The sequence below is a fragment of the Procambarus clarkii genome, chromosome 8 (genome assembly GCF_040958095.1).
Source record: "Procambarus clarkii isolate CNS0578487 chromosome 8, FALCON_Pclarkii_2.0, whole genome shotgun sequence".
Taxonomy (NCBI): Eukaryota; Metazoa; Arthropoda; class Malacostraca; order Decapoda; family Cambaridae; genus Procambarus; species Procambarus clarkii.
Window position 1 is genome coordinate 3,583,644 of NC_091157.1, and position 17,368 is coordinate 3,601,011.

Genomic DNA, 17,368 nt, shown 5'->3' on the forward strand with positions numbered 1-17,368 from the left:
TAGAAAGGGCAGCTTCCCATCCTTTTCCATCTCGTAAGTGAAACGCAGCACGGAACTCTGCTCAAATGCCTCCTTCAGCTCCTGCAGATGTCTGACATCAGGTACCTGTGTAAAAATGTCGTCAACATACCTGCAGTATATGGCCGGTTTCAAGTTCATGTCGACTAAGACTTTTTGCTCGATGGTACCCATGTAGAAGTTTGCAAACAGGACACCTAGGGGAGAACCCATGGCGACCCCATCTACTTGCTTATACATGTGCCCATCCGGGCTCAAGAAGGGTGCCTCTTTAGTACAAGCTTGGAGTAGTTTCCTCAGAATATTTTCTGGTATGTCAAGAGGAGTACAGGCTGGATCACGATACACTCTGTCGGCTATCATTCCGATTGTCTCGTCCACAGGTACGTTGGTAAACAGCGATTCTACGTCCAACGAGGCTCTTATCCCTGTGGCCCGTGTGCCCCGCAGTAAGTCAACAAATTCCTTTGGAGACTTCAGGCTGAAGGCGCAAGGAACATAAGGAGTCAGCAGGCCATTGAGTCGCTTCGCCAGTCTGTACGTGGGTGTGGGTATCTGGCTAATGATTGGCCGAAGTGGGTTTCCAGGCTTGTGTGTCTTGACATTTCCATACGCATATCCAGGTTTATATTCCCCAATGATCTTTGGCAGGTGGAGTCCGGATTTCTTGGCGTTCACAGTTTCGATCAGTTTGTTGACCTTTGCTTTTAATTCGGCTGTAGTGTCCTTCGTTACCCTTTGGAACTTAGTTTGGTCAGAGAGTATGATGTTCATTTTCGCCAGATATTCGTCTTTTTTAAGAATGACATATATTGGCGACTTGTCACCTCTCCTGACAACTATCTCCTTGTTCTCACGAAGGCTTTTAGCTGCCGCTTTAAGCTCAGGGGACAGTATGGTGATTCTGTAGTTGCCTCGATTCTTTCCTCCTTCTGCAATAAGTTCTGCTTGTAAGGTATCTTTGGTAGTGACCTTCTTTTGTGTCTCGAGGTCGAATATGTCGTCCAACAGAATTTCCAACTCTACTTTCCGGGCCATCTCACTCGGTCTGGACATAACATGACAGTTTATGCCCAGATTTAGGAGAGTGACTTGGTCCTCAGTGAGGTTAATTCCTGCAAGGTTCAGGAAGCCATCTCTTGGTCGTGGAATTGCCATAGGTCCTCCATATAATGTTGTTAGTTTCTTGATAATCCTTGTTTCAGTGCTGAGGTGATGTTATTTAATACTCTTGTTCTGTCTTGTGTTGATGAAATTAATACCCTATTAATGCCACATCTTGTTCTGTCTTGTGTTAATGCCACATCACCCCTTCCACCTCACTCAAATGTAGATATAAAATCGGAGATGCGTAAGTTCTATTCAGTTGTGTATCTGTGAACTAAAGTCTTTGAAAATGTAATAAGTTTTACGAAACGCGCTCGTGTCGCGTCAGACTAGAAATAAAAATGAATTTTGGAGAATTGATTTTTGATTTACCTCCAACAGTGAAAAGAAATGTACGAAAGATTGAAAAAATTCGTGTTAGAATTATTAATCTTACTTTTTCGGTCATATTTAATAATATATATATATATATATATATATATATATATATATATATATATATATATATATATATATATATATATATATATATATATATTATATATATATATATATATATTATATATATATATATAATATATACATTATATATATTCACACTAATATATTGGGCATATATTAGTGTGAAGAGCTCAGTCCCCCTAGGGTACTGTGCTTGCTCCAGTACTTTTTCACATTCTCATATCAGACCATAGACAAGGACACAATCTGTAGTACTTTATCATTCTTTGCATGTGACATTAGGATTTTTTTGAGAGTAGACAACATAGAGGACACAGCAAACCTCCAAATAGATTTAAATCAGGTCTTTCAATAGGCAAAAGAAAATAATATGGTATTTAATGAAGATAAGTTCTGGCTCCTGCCCTACGGAAAAAAATAAAATATAAAAACAAACCACGTACAAAACGCAGTGAAATCATAACATAGAACGAAAAAGCATTGTAATGGATTTGGGCGTACTCACGTAGGAACACCTTAACTTTAAAGAAAACAATAAAGTGCCGTCACAACTGCAAGAAAAATAACAGGTTGGATAACAAGAACTTTTCAAACCAGAGATGCTATACTAATAATGATACTCTTCAAGACGCTAATGCCCTCTAGAGTGAAATACTGTTGCACAATGCCAGCCCGTTTCAAAGCTGGAGAAATTGCTGATCTGGAGAGCGTGCAGAGATCCTTTACTGCTAGAATCCAGTCAGTAAAACATCTAAACTATTAGGAACGACTAAATGGCTAAATCTGTATTCCCTTTAGCACAGGCAGGAGAGATACATAATAATTTAATAGTGGAAAATATTAGAGGGGCTGGTCCCAAATCTCCACACAGAAATAACACCATAGGGGCCTGGTAGCCTGGTGGATAGCGCGCAGGACTCGTAATTCTGTGGCGCGGGTTCGATTCCCGCACCAGGCAGAAACAAATGGGCAGAGTTTCTTTCACCCTGAAATGCCCCTGTTACCTAGCAGTAAATATGTACCTGGGAGTTAGTCAGCTGTCACGGGCTGCTTCCTGGTGTGTGTGTGTGTGTGTGTGGTGTGGAAAAAAATAGTAGTTAGTAAACAGTTGATTGCCAGTTGAAAGGCGGGCCGAAAGAGCAAAGCTCAACCCCCGCAAATACAACTAGGTGAATACATAAGACCAGGAGACATGGCAGGATGTGCAGAATACCCCCGTTGAAAAGCAGAGGTGCAACAGGTACTCTGAGAGAGAACTCTATCAACATCAGAGGCCTGAGACTGTTCAACACGCTTCCACTACACAAAACTGGCGACCCCTCGTAGTATTCAAATATTGAATACTCATACCCATATCCAATACTCAAATCCGTGTTCAAGAGAGAACTTGATAAACACCTCCAAAGGATGCCTGATCACCTGGTCGACGACAGGGCCGGGGGAACGCTAAGCCCTGGAATCATCGCAAGGTATATACTAGAATCATGACTCAGACTTTTCCCATACACCAGGATCATATGTGGCCATATACCCGGATCATGACACAGACTGTGGCCATATCCAAGTGTCAAGACCAAGAGAAGGAGACACAGATGAACAATTTGGCAATTACAGATAACCTTCCTTACCTGATGGAACAGAAGTTGTGTCCGAGTTGTGTGTGTTGACAAGTCCCTGGCTGACCCTTATATATCCCCTCCCCCCCCTACCCCCACGGCAGGTGTGGGCGGAGCCAGGTGGGGGACGTCCAATGGTCAGTTAGCATGGTTGCCAACACGCCAGGACAGACGCAATTGTTAATGTAATAATCTCCGTTGTGGTCTGTTGAAGTCTTTCTGTGCCCTCTGTAATCCTGTGCCCTCCGACTCCCAGGTAGCGCCTCCAAGGTGCAATACTGTAAGCCCCCAGGGCTTACAGGGGCCTGGTGGATGAGTGGATAGCGCTCGTGATACGTAATCCTAGGGTCCGGGGATCGATCCTCGGCGATGGCAGAAACATATGGGTAGATTTTCTTTCATCCTGATGTGCTTTTTCACCTCTCAGTAAGTAGGTACCTGGGAGTTAGACAGCTGTTACGGGCTGCTTCCTGTGTGTGTGTGTGTGTGTGTGTGTGTGTGTGTGTGTGTGTACTCAGCTATTTGTGCTTGCGGGGGTTGAGCTTTGGCTCTTTGGTCCCGCCTCTCAACTGTCAATCAACTGGTGTACAGGTTCCTGAGCCTACTGGGCTCTGTCATATCTACATTTAAAACTGTGTATGGAGTCAGCCTCTACCACATCACTGCCTAATGCATTCTATCTGTTAACTATGTGTGTGTGTGTGTGTGTGTGTGTGTGTGTGTGTGTGTGTGTGTGTGTGTGTGTGTGTGTGTGTGTGTGTGTGTGTGTGTGTGTGTGTGTGTGTGTGTGTGTGTGTGTGTGTGTGTGTGTGTGTGTGTGTGTGTGTGTGTGTGTGTGTGTGTGTGTGTGTGTGAAAAAAAGTTGATTGACAGTTGAGGGTCGGGCCGCAAGAGTCAGAGCTCAACCCTCGCAAGCACAAGCAGGTGAATACAAGTATGTCAAGTAGGTGATTACAGTGTTTCAACTCATTACTTTCTCCACTATTGTTACACCTTCATGATTTGTTGAAGAATTTAGCTGAAGCAAATATGAATTGTAATGCATACAAATCCCCAAGACGAGTGTATAATGTAATAGTAGACACAAGTCCCAAGATCAGTATGTAATGCCATAGCAGATAGAGAAGGTTGCCGCTAGTAAATAATAAAGAGTCATCTATCAATAAAGTCTGGCCTTCAATAGTGTTCATCTACGTTATTCTCAACGCTTCGCCCTCTTCACTTCCACAACGTTCAGATATACCTTTTAATTAAGAGATATTCCAACGATAGTCTTCACAGCGAGGTATTGTGCCCAATATTACCCAATCTCCTTCCTCAGGGCTGATGACATAGACTGTATGCTGGGGTCTCCAGGGCTGACGACGACATCTGTATGGTGAGGTCTCCAGGGCTGACGACGACATCTGTATGGTGAGGTCTCCAGGGCTGACGACGACACTGTACGTTGAGGTCTCCAGGACTGACGACGACACTGTATGTTGAGGTCTCTAGGGCTGACGACGACATCTGTATGATGAGGTCTGCAGGGCTGACGACGACATCTGTATGGTGAGGTCTCCAGGGCTGACGACATCTGTATGGTGAGGTCTCCAGGGCTGACGACGACATCTGTATGGTGAGGTCTCCAGGGCTGACGACGACATCTGTATGGTGAGGTCTCCAGGGCTGACGACGACATCTGTATGCTGGGGTCTCCAGGGCTGACGACGACACTGTATGGTGAGGTCTCCAGGGCTGACGACGACATCTGTATGGTGAGGTCTCCAGGGCTGACGACGACACTGTATGGTGAGGTCTCCAGGGCTGACGACGACATCTGTATGGTAAGGTCTCCAGGGCTGACGACGACATCTGTATGGTGAGGTCTCCAGGGCTGACGACGACATCTGTATGGTGAGGTCTCCAGGGCTGACGACGACACTGTATGGTGAGGTCTCCAGGGCTGACGACGACATCTGTATGGTGAAGTCTCCAGGGCTGACGACGACATCTGTATGGTGAGGTCTCCAGGGCTGACGACGACACTGTATGTTGAGGTCTCCAGGGCTGACGACGACACTGTATGTTGAGGTCTCCAGGGCTGACGACGACACTGTATGTTGAGGTCTCTAGGGCTGACGACGACATCTGTATGATGAGGTCTGCAGGGCTGACGACGACATCTGTATGGTGAGGTCTCCAGGGCTGACGACATCTGTATGGTGAGGTCTCCAGGGCTGACGACATCTGTATGATGAGGTCTGCAGGGCTGACGACGACATCTGCATGGTGAGGTCTCCAGGGCTGACGACATCTGTATGGTGAGGTCTCCAGGGCTGACGACGACACTGTATGTTGAGGTCTCCAGGGCTGACGACGACATCTGTATGATGAGGTCTGCAGGGCTGACGACGACATCTGTATGGTGAGGTCTCCAGGGCTGACGACGACATCTGTATGGTGAGGTCTCCACAGCTGACATTGATATACCACTATGCTAAGGTCCCAGCAGTTAAGAGTAAAAGGTAAAGTTCTCCAGTGGATAAGGTTAAGGGAGTAACTAAGCAACAGGAAAGAGCGAGTAAATGTAAAGGGGGAGACATCAGAGTTGCGAGATGTCACCAGCGGAGTTCCACAGGGCTCTGTACTTGGACCCATCCTGTTTCTAGTATTTGTAAATGATCTTCCAGAGGGTATAGACTCATTTCCTTCAATGTTTGCTTATGATGCCAAAATTATGAGAATAATCAAGACAGACGAAAATAGGCAGAGACTACAGGACGACCTGGACAAACCGGAGGAATGGTTTAGAAAATGGCTACTAAAGTTCAACTCAGTAAAGTGTAAAGTAATGAAATTAGGGGAAGGGAGCAGAAGGCTGAACACGAGATACCATCTGGAAGATGAAATCCTGCAAAAGTCAAATAGAGAGAGAGATCTAGGGGGGTTGATATTACACCGAACCTATCCCCAAAAGCTCAAATCAAAACGATATCATCAGCGACATATGCTTGATTGGCCAACATAAGAACTGTTTTTAGAAACTTGTGTAAGGAATCGTTCAGAACCTTGTATACCACGTATGTCAGACGAATCCTAGAATATGCAGCTCCAGCCTGGAGTTCATACTAGTTAAACACAAGATAAAGTTAGAAAAGATTCAGAGGTATGCTGCCAGATTCGTCCCGGAACTGAGAGGCATGAGCTACGAGGAAAGGCTGCGGGAGCTAATCCTCACGTCCTTCGAAGACAGAAGAGTAAGGGGAGACATGATAACCACCTTCTAAATTCTCAGGGGAATTGACATGGTGGACAAGGACAAACTCTTCAGCACGGGTGGAACAAGGGGACAAAGGTGGAAACCTAGTACCCAAATGAACATTAGAAATAATTTGTTCAGTGTCAGAGCAGTTTACAAATGGAATGCATCAAACAGTGATGTGGTGGAGGCTGACTCCATACACAGTTTCAAATATAAATATGATAGAGCCCAGTAGGCTCAGGAACTTGTACACCAGTTGATTGACAGTTGAGAGGCGGGAAGAAAGAGCCAAAGCTCAACCCTCGCAAGCACAACTAGGCGAGTACAGCTGACATCGATATACTAGTATGCTGAGGTCCCCACAACAGCCACCTGGATCTACACGTAAGCAAATAACTAAGAGAAAACTCAGGTAGATGCCGTCACGTTCAGAAAGGAGCTGGGAATAGCCAAACTTTTAATACCATTTTAAATAAACATTACGTCAAAATACAGGGGCCGGATTCAGGAAGGTACTTACGAAGGTTTTTCCTCTTAGCTAAGAACGTTTTCCCTCTTAGCGCCTTCGTGGCGGCTACGTCCATATTCAAGTAACTTAGCAGCAGTCTTAAGCAGTCTCAACTTAGCAGTCTCCGTGGTGTAGTGGTAAGACACTCGCCTGGCGTTCCGCGAGCGCTATGTCATGGGTTCGTATCCTGGCCGGGGAGGATTTACTGGGCTCAATTCCTTAACTGTAGCCTCTGTTTAACGCAACAGTAAAATGTGTACTTGGATGAAAAAACGATTCTTCGCGGCAGGGGATCGTATTTCAGGGACCTGTCCGAAACGCTACGCGTACTAGTGGCTGTACAAGAATGTAACAACTCTTGTATATATCTCAAAAAACAAAAAAAACAAAAAACAAAAAACTACACTAAGTGGAAAAACCTTCGTAAGTTCATTCCGGGATTTAAGTGTGGTTTCGACCACTCGTAGCTTTACGTAAACTGGATAAAAGTCATTTTTTCTCTACTACATAACACTGAGATCGATTTATGATATTGGAACATGACCAAAATATTATAGCTGGTGAATCTAGTGAAGAGGAGTCCTTCGTGTTAGTTATATATGCATTCTCTGCTTGAAACTTGAAGTAAATATGTGTTTGATGATAGTAGAATTAGTTTTATAATAGCAAGATATTATACCAGTAGTTATTAAGTAAATAAACACTGGTGAACATGAAATATGAGAGAAGGTGATGAACCCTGCCTGATTGGATCATTTACTATCTCCAAATGCCCCTGTTCACCTAGTGGTAAGGGTGTACCTTAGCTATACATACCCATTTCTAATTTAGTTAGTTTGGTTTTATTTTGAAATTAAATCTGGGTGAGACATAAAATAAAAATATGCTGCACAAATGATGTTAGTTAAGGAGAAGGGTAAAAATGTCACAAACTTTATTCATTGAATACTTAAAGCTATAATTATGACTATATAGATTATTAAAAAACAGAGAGGGAAGTAGGGGTCCAAGACCTCTTCCTGTTATACAATTTGGGTGTGGAACAAGTAATTATCAAAATAAGGCACCATGCCGGGAAGGCTATGTAGCAGTAATGCAGTGAGGTGAAATTGAAATTGAAATTGAAATTGAAATAAGTTTATTGAGGTAAAATACACACAAAGGGATGAGGTAGCTCAAGCTATTCTCACCCCGTTCAGTACAACGTGTTAATATATACATATACACACATCACAAATAAACATATTACCAAACATTCTGAGAGGTAAAAATATACATTTCCTCCCTCACAAGGAGTATGGTATCAGACGTACACACAAATACTTTTATGACCTAGGTATACTGTATAGACAATTTGCAAGACACCTGCAGATAATTCAACAAAATATTACAATCTTGGTGCAAAATTCTTATATCTCTCAAGAATATCATCAACCTTTCCGTTGTGACACATCCAGGCTATTTGTTCAGGAACAGTCCTTATCTCAGTGTTTCTATATACACTAATCAACGGACAATCAAGAATATAATGGGCAAGGGTGTGAGACCTTAACATACCACATAGTTTACACTTCGTGTCATTACCATGAACATCTATCCCATATTCCCAGTAATATTTGTACCCAAGCCTGAGCCGCATGTACACAGAGTCACTCCAAGCATTTCTCCTTTTACCATAAGTGAAATGGGTGTTTTGACTCACATACATGTAGTGTTGCATGGTTTGACTACTCTCATACATTATCTCTCTCCTCTCCACTCCCGCCTGTGCCTGAATATTTCTGATTTTGCTTCTTATTTGTCTCATTGTGAATTCACATTCAATGTCAACTTGTGGTTTTGATGTGGCACGTTTGGCCAAGTCATCCGCCACCTCGTTGAGCACTATTCCAACATGAGATGGAATCCACATGAATTTCACACTATAACCTTTCAGCTGTATCTCAGTTATTCTTCTCTTACAGTCCTCCACTATAGACATGAAGACTGGGTTTCTACTGTTTAAGGACTCCAGTGCTCCTCGGCTATCGACAAATACAAAAACATTTTTGTCGTCATGACGTACTTCCTCCAAACACGCCAGAATGGCCTGCAGTTCAGCTTGTGTGGATGATATATAATTACTAAGCCGGAGTTCAATTATCCTGTCCACAGTCCCAAACTCCGTATAATCCCTTATTAGGACACCACACCCTGCCCTGCCATCCTCCGCCACCGACCCGTCGCAATATACATGTAAACTGTTGCCTCTTGGTAACCGAGATATCATGCTTCCATACAAACACCGTAATTGTCCCGGTTCATGATGAATCTTTTTCACCTTGAGGGGTACAATTTCGACGTCTATTTTCTGTACTTTCCAGGGAGCAGACATATTACACTTTCGAGAGGGTTTACAGCAGTCAAGTACGTCGTATTCCCTGAGGTCATGAGCTAATCCTCTCGTATAGCGAGTCTCCCTCAGTTTCCTGGAAGTGTGTACGTCACTCAAGCAGGTCTGAACGCTCTCAAACAGCTTATCCCCTCCTTTTCTCCGCATGAAACGAATAGATACTCTAGTGTTAATGTCACGGACTCTATCACACACACTCTGTAAATTTAATTCCATTCTCATTATTTCAATCATTGCATTTCTTTGACATCCAAGAATAATCCTCATAGCCTCGTTCTGTATCAGCTCTATTTTTTGAATTCTGCCTTGGCCTGTGTAAGACAATACGGGTGCTGCGTAGTCTATCAGGGATCGAACAGTGCTTATGTATAACATCCGCAAGATAGGTACCCCAACACCTTTACCAGAAAAAGCCAGTGCTTTTAGAGGATGCAGACGGGCTTTACATAAGGTGCTGATATGATTTATTTCAGCATTTTTACTCTCACATGTGTATCCAACATACATGCCCAGATACTTGTACTTCTGTACACGGCTCAGTTCCACACCATTTAGAGTAAGTGTTATATTTCTTCGTTTCCTATACTCGTATTTGGTTTTATCTGCATTTATAACTAAGCCTAACTTGTGACAGGTTGTACCAAGTATGTTAAGAGCATCTTGAATTTTGTTCCCAGAAGTGCCTTGTATAAGAATGTCATCAGCATATATGATCGTCGTGACCCCTGGAGGATACATCTCTGATGCTAATCTGTTCATTAATACATTGAATAAGGTGGGACTTAATACTCCCCCTTGTGGGGTACCTAACTGAAACCTCCGTTCCTCAGACATGTATCCCTGGTAATACACCTGACCTTTTCTGCCTTGCAGGTAATCCCTTATCCAGTGTAGCAATCTCCCTGTTATTCCCAGATTGGCTAATTCGTATAAGATTACTTCCCCATTGGCTTTATCAAACGCTCCTTGTAGATCAACAAAAACTCTACAATTGTCATCCACATTAGACAAACACTTTAAGAGACAATCCGCAGTACTTTTGCCTTTGATAAAACCAAAGAGATTATTGGACATGTTATCACCTACAAGGTAGAGTAGCCTATTTAACAAAATCCTTTCCATCATTTTACAAAAGCAGGATATTAAGGAGACAGGTCTGTAGCCTCCGTTTGACTTAGGGATAGGAATGATGACAGCCTCTTTCCATTTTCTTGGTAACTTTCCCTCTCTATAACTCATATTAAACAAATCAAGTAAGGGATTAGGTTTCATACCGGCTAAATAATTAAGTATGTCATACGTTACTCCATCTTTTCCCGGAGCAGTGGAGCTGCCACTTTTTATAGCATCCAGTAGCTCATCGTGGGTTATCTCAGTGCATGCTATAGATCTTGTATTTAAGGCACATAAAGTTACTCCATTTCTAATATTTTCCCATGACTCAATGGTGACTCTCGTGTCTGCAGGTAAGGACTCCATACCAGCAGCACTTGCCCATTTATCTACTAACTCATTAGCAACTTTCCCTGGATCTGAGTGAGCAATGAATTTAGTCTTACAACCCCTGACTTTATTTACTGCTCTCCATATGTCTTTAAGGTTCTTAGTATTACCAATGGCCTGAGCAAAGTCTTGCCAGTATCTGTCCCGCGCCTCCTTCCTCACCTGACTGCATTCCCTAGCCACTTCCAACATTGTATTTTTCTCTTCATCCCTCATTCCATTTTTTAACCATGCTTTATGCGCACCCCGTAGCATTCTCTCCCATCCCTTGACTTGCTGATCATTGGAATATTTAAATTTCTTAGGTCCGTGCGTCTTGCTTCCCCTGCCCCCGTTATTTTCCCTCTGTACTAATTTCACTATGTTCTCGACCATGTCCTCGTAAAAACTATCAACGCAGAGCGGCGTGTAATGTTGATACCAATCTCCCATATTTTGAATAAAATAATTTTTCATATCTTTCTTAATATTTAGCCTTTTCCTTTGAAAGTGGACTTGTTTTTTCCCCAGTGGTAATTCAACGTTCAAGGCAAAGTGGTCACTAAGTAGTTCCCGAACAACCCGAGCCTCCCCCATAATCCCCTGAGAGTTTAAAACGCAGGCATAGTCAAGCCGTCCTCCCCTGATGTGAGTTGGTTCATTGTTTCCCAATAGACAGGTATCTGGATGATCTTGTAGAAACTGTAACCACTTGACCCCATTAGTATTAATACTACCCACTGTCCCAAGGCTTGTGTGCCGAGCATTAAGGTCCCCAATGACCAGTGAAGGATTAGTATAAATGCAGTCAGGTAAATAGTTAGCGTCGAAGCAGTTCCTGGATACATACAAATTAACTACAATAAATTCCCCTTCCCTTAATGATAATTTGACACAGACACTCTCTATACCTTGCGTTTTTGATGGCGGTTCAACTAACTCTGCTGGTATGGAGTTCTTAACATAAATCGACGTGCCTCTGATGTTATTTGCAGCGAAGAGGTGAAACCCTTTATAGCCATTTAATTTCAATAATCCTTCATTCCTATCCCCTGTCTCTTGGAGAGCTACAACATCAATATCATTTCCCATCACATAACAATGAACATCTGTAACCCTGTTTCTCAAACCATTAACATTCCATGACAACACTTTCAGTCTAGGGTGATCCATTATTAATCAATTCATTGCCTAAGTCATCCCCAATAAGTTCACTAAATGATAGCCATACCTTGTATAACATCTCCCACCTCCTCCCAAGTTCACCAGTAAAAGCGACATTGCGATTCTCAAGAGATTTTTTCAGCCCTGAGATGTCCATTATTGGCCCAAATGATTCCTTCATTTTATGTGTAATTATAGGGTTCTTCCTTTCACTACGACTACCATCATTCACACACACTTCACTTTCCTTCATTTCATCACTCAATATTTCATTTTTGTCCTCAACCACTATATCCTGACTATCCTTCACCGTTTTGTGATTTTCCTTGACCTCCTGAACGTTTAATTTAGCCTCGATGGACTCGATTCTCTGCCCCAGATTTTGGAGGAACTCACCAACTTTTTTAAGTTCAGCCCACACTTCCTTGACCATATTATTATGACCCTCTCTCTGAGCCACAGTAGCCACTTCACTCACCGTTACACTGTCACTGCCGGAGTCCTGAGTGGTGGCGTGGCTGCTTGTTGCTGGAGCCTGCCTAAGTAAAGGTGACTCCTTTACCCACGCATTCGTCCGGTTCACTGGCACTGTTTGGGGCAGACTGTTTTGCTGTGCTCCCGGTGTCTGGGTAAGAGCTCTTGCTTGCTCTGTAACATTCACCGGCCGGAGAACAGCCATACTCGGCCTCTTGCTACACACAGCCGAGCTCGCATTGTGAACACCTCCACAGTTGCAGCATCTGGGAACTATTTTCTCACCCAGATTCAGTCTGTTTCTACACACAGTAGAGAGGTGAGACTTTCCGCAGAAACGACATCGTGGATCATTTTGACATCTCCAGGATTTATGCCCCCATCTGCAGCATTTCAGGCATATTATGGGCTCTTCCACATACTTTGCTACATGCCTGTAGCCAGCCCCGGTGATGAACACTTTTTCGGGTACGTCACCTCTCACTAGAGCCACCACCTGACTCCTAGCTTCACCTTTAATAAGGTGACGCTTGGCCCACACAAATCGTTGGTCGTCGAGTATAAACTCGGGGTCCAGAATCTGAGGGTATTTATAGATAATTACCTTCGTCAGCTTCTCGTTCCCCTCCGGTATTTCCATAAGAATTCCATCGTATCCTTGCTGGGTAAGATACTCCACTGCCTCCATAGAACCTACCGTTAAGTAAGGTCTGTTTACACCTTCCTTCAGCAGGGGCTCGAACTCGCGGTGTTCTCTTCCGAGTTTGACGGTCCACAGCAGCTTCTGATGATAGGCCAGCGTGCATGAGGCAGGGAAGAGAAGCCTCCATCTCCGCTGATCCACACCTTCCTGACATCGTTCCGTCCGTTTGTCTGCATCAGTCTCGGCGTCGTTCTTCATTCTTTTATCATTTCCGTTAAGTGTATTACTGTCCACACTACGCCTTGCCTCCTGTCTTCTTCGTTTCTTCTTATTCCTTGACAGAACTTCTAGATACTCGCCCTCCTCGTCTGACTGGCTGCTTTCAGGGTCCATGTTAATAACGCCGTGAGAAGTAGCCATGTCTTCTGGTGACTGAGTCTCCATCTCAGTACCCAGCATGGGGGGAGGGGGGGGGGAAGGTGCGGAGCAGGTATCTTGACCCGACCGCGTCCCAGGTAAGACTGCAGTGAGGTGAGGCAGCTACTTATTTGAGAAATGCTTATTTTATTTGCCGTATAAGCTGAGGCAACTTATTTTATTTGAGGAATACTCAGTTGATTCCTCTACATTTAGCATGGAACAAATTTGTGTCCAAGACCTATCCTGTTACTCAATTTGGCTGTGTGTAACCAAACTAGAAGTGCTCTACAAATCAAGGGACCCAGAATGTGGAATGACCTCCCGAATCATGTCAAAGGCTGTACCTCTCTCAACCAGTTTAAGAGTTAAACCAAGTACTGCCTAATAAAAAACTAGCTATAAGTTTATCTAATACTCCCATCTCACAGGATGGTTAGACATACTGTACATGGAATCAATTTAGAAAATACCAGCCTCAATACAAAAAACAAATCAACTCTGACTAAACAACTCTAAGCAATTTTCACAAGAGGTAAGCACTGAATCATGGAAACATTATATTATAATTACTCTTACCAGTTTCTACCAGACTCCTCTCAAACAATGTATTTTTAAACATGTTTAGGTATACACAGCAATGTGCTGCTTCCCTATTCTGCATAAAGGACCACACAGTGTAGATCAAAAACCAGCTACAAGCTCACCCAACATCCTCACCTCACAGGATGGCCAGTCATACATGGAATTAGGAGAGAACAAAATACTTAATGCTGATCTATTAGCCTCCACTGGCAAAATCTGGGTGCAGCACAAGAATATCTTCCAATATTCCTGAGTGTATGAAGTAATTACAGAGCTCAAAATACCTCATACCATTTGGTATGAAGTCACTGATAACAGGACAATCACAGATATAGTGTTGGAGAGTATGTTATCTCAAGTAGGACTGAAAACAGATGTTTTTTTCCACCAAGAGGGCTATAAACCCATGGAACCGCCTACCCGCTGAAGCCGTAAATGCCAAATTCCAGCTAAAAAATATCATTAAGACAATTGGCGGGCCCTTTAACAAGCCGCCGGCTTTCTGTCCTCTTCGAGGTCACTAGATAGTTAGTGGCCCTTGGGTAAATTCAGTAAATATATACAATAATTGTCAGCGCATCTTCCGAGCAACAAGGACAGCTACACAGTATCTCTTAGAATTACGTAGGTAAACAACAAATGTAACATATTTGTTTACTACAATGTCGGTGCTGGCTGTAGAAGTTGAAAAAACATTGCTTTACTTCGAAATATACTAATTTTATAAGAAAATTCGACGTAAATAGGAGGCAGTAGAGCTCCGATAAGCCAGCGCTAAATCTTCAATATGAAGAATGTTGCTGCTCTCTGATTGGCCAAACGAAACACAGTAGTGACCTCTATCGGAACGCAGGTGAACCAACAAATTTCTTCCTAAGTGGACGTTATTGAATCGCACCTAAGCATCTTCTTAGGGCACACTTAGGAACCTTCGTAGCAAACCCACTTACGAAGAAATACACAGAGCTTCCTGAATCTAGGTCCAGGCTCTCAACAGGTGTTTATTTATATCTTGAGTTGGTTGGTTATCAATGGGTGGTGGTGGTGGTGGTAGTGTGTGTGTGGTGGTGGTGGTGGTGTGTGTGTGTGGTGGTGTGTGTGTGGTAGTGTGTGTGTGGTGGTGGTGGTGTGTGTGTGGTGGTGGTGTGTGTAGTGGTGCGTGTGGTGGTGTGTGTGCTGGTGCGTGTGGCGGTGCGTGTGTGGTGGTGGTGGTGTGTGTGGTGGTGCGTGTGTGTGTGTGGTGGTTGTACTCACCTAGTTGTGTTTGCGAGGGTTGAGCTCTGACTTTTTGGTCCCGCCTCTCAACTGTCAATCAACTGGTATACAGATTCCTGAGCCTACTGGGCTCTATCATATCTACATTCGAAACTGTGTATGGAGTCAGCCTCCACCACATCACTGCTTAATGCATTTCATCTGTTAACTACTCTGACACTGAAAAAGTTCTTTTTAACGTCCCTGTGGCTCATTTGGGTACTCAATTTCCACCTGTGTCCCCTTATTTGCGTATCACCCGTTTTAAGCAGTTTAACCTTATCAACCCTGTCAATTCCTCTGACAATTTTGTAGGTGGTTATCATGTCTTCCCTTACTTTTCTGTCTTACAGTGTCGTGAGGTGCATTTCACGCAGCCTTTCCTCGTGACTCATGCTCATAGTTATGGGACTAGTCTAGTGGCATATCTCTGAACTTTTTCCAGCTTCGTTTTGTGCTTGACAAGGTACGGGCTCCATGCTGGGGCCGCATGCTCCAGGATTGGTCTTAAATATTTGGTATACAAGGTACTGAATGATTCCTTACATAGGTTCCTGAAGGCTGTTCTGATGTTAGCCAGCCTCGCGTATGCCGCAGATGTAATTCTCTTTATGTGGGTTACAGAAGACAGGTTTGGTGTGATGTCAACTCCTAGATCTTTCTCTCTCTCCGTTTCATTAAGTACTTCATCTATTCGGTACCCCTGTGTCTGGCCTCCTGTTTCCACCGCCTATTTTCATTACCCTGCATTTACTCGGGTTGAACTTTAGTAGCCATTTGTCAGCCCAATCATTCAGTCTGTCTTACGTCATCTTGTAGCCTCCTCCTATCTTCCTCTGTTTTAATCCTCCTCATAATTTTTGCATCATCAGCAAACAGTGAGAGGAAGGATTCTATACCCTCTGGGATATCATTCACATATATCAGAAACAGTATAGGTCTGTGTGTGTGTGTGTACTCACCTAGGTGTGCTTGCGAGGTTGAGCTCTGGCTCTTTGGTCCCGCCTCTCAACCGTCAATCAACTGGTGTACAGGTTCCTGAGCCTATTGGGCTCTATCATATCTACACTTGAAACTGTGTATGGAGTCTGCCTCCACCACATCACTTCCTAATGCATTCCATTTGTCAACCACTCTTGATACTAAAAATGGTCTTTCTAATATATCTGTGGTTCATTTGGGCACTCAATTTCCACCTGTGTCCCCTAGTGCGTGTGCCCCTTGTGTTAAATAGCCTGTCTTTATCTACGCTCAAAATTCCTTTGAGAATCTTGTATGTGGTGATCATGTCCCCCCTAACTCTTCTGTCTTCCTGCGACGTGAGGTTTAATTCCCATAGTCACTCCTCGTAGCTCATACCTCTCAATTCGGGGTATTAGTCTGGAGGCAAACCTTAGAACCTTTTCCAGTTTAGTCTTATGCTTGACTTTATATGAATTCGATGCTGGAGCTGCATACTACAAGATTGGTCTGACATATGTGGTATGCAAAGTTTTGAATGATTCCTTACATAAGTTTCTAAAGGATGTTCTTATGTTGGCCAACCTGGCATATGCCGCTGATGTTATCTTCTTCATATGAGCTTCAGGGGACAGGTCTGGCGTGATATCAATCCCTAAGTGTTTCTCACTCTGACTCCTGAAGAATTTCATCTCCCAAATGATACCTTATATCTGGCCTCCTGCTCCCTACACCTATCATCATAACATTACATTTGCCTGGGATAAATTCTAGCAACCATTTGTTCGACCATTCCTTCAGTTTGTACAGGTCTTCTTGAAGCCTCAAGCAGTCCTCCTCTGTCGTAATCCTTCTCATAATTTTGGCAACGTCAGCAAACATTGAGAGGAATGAGTCTATACCCTCTGGGAGATCATTTACGTATATCAGAAACAGGATAGGTCCGAGTACAGAGCCCTGTGGGACTCCACTGGTGACCTCACGCCAATCTGATGTCTCACCCCTCATTGTAACTCTGCTTCCTCTTGCTTAGATACTCCCT

The 17,368-nt window shown here is 43.5% G+C and overlaps 1 long non-coding RNA gene across 1 annotated transcript in view; it reads right to left on the reverse strand.

Annotated features, from left to right (window-relative positions):
• Window positions 1-3,350, reverse strand: part of LOC123759867 (uncharacterized) — a 40,818-nt gene extending 37,468 nt beyond the window's left edge. Inside the window, exon 1 of the long non-coding RNA XR_006773080.2 lies at window positions 3,216-3,350. This is a non-coding gene — a long non-coding RNA (uncharacterized lncRNA). The remainder of the gene's footprint in view (window positions 1-3,215) is intronic.
• Between the last annotated feature and the right edge of the window lie 14,018 nt (window positions 3,351-17,368).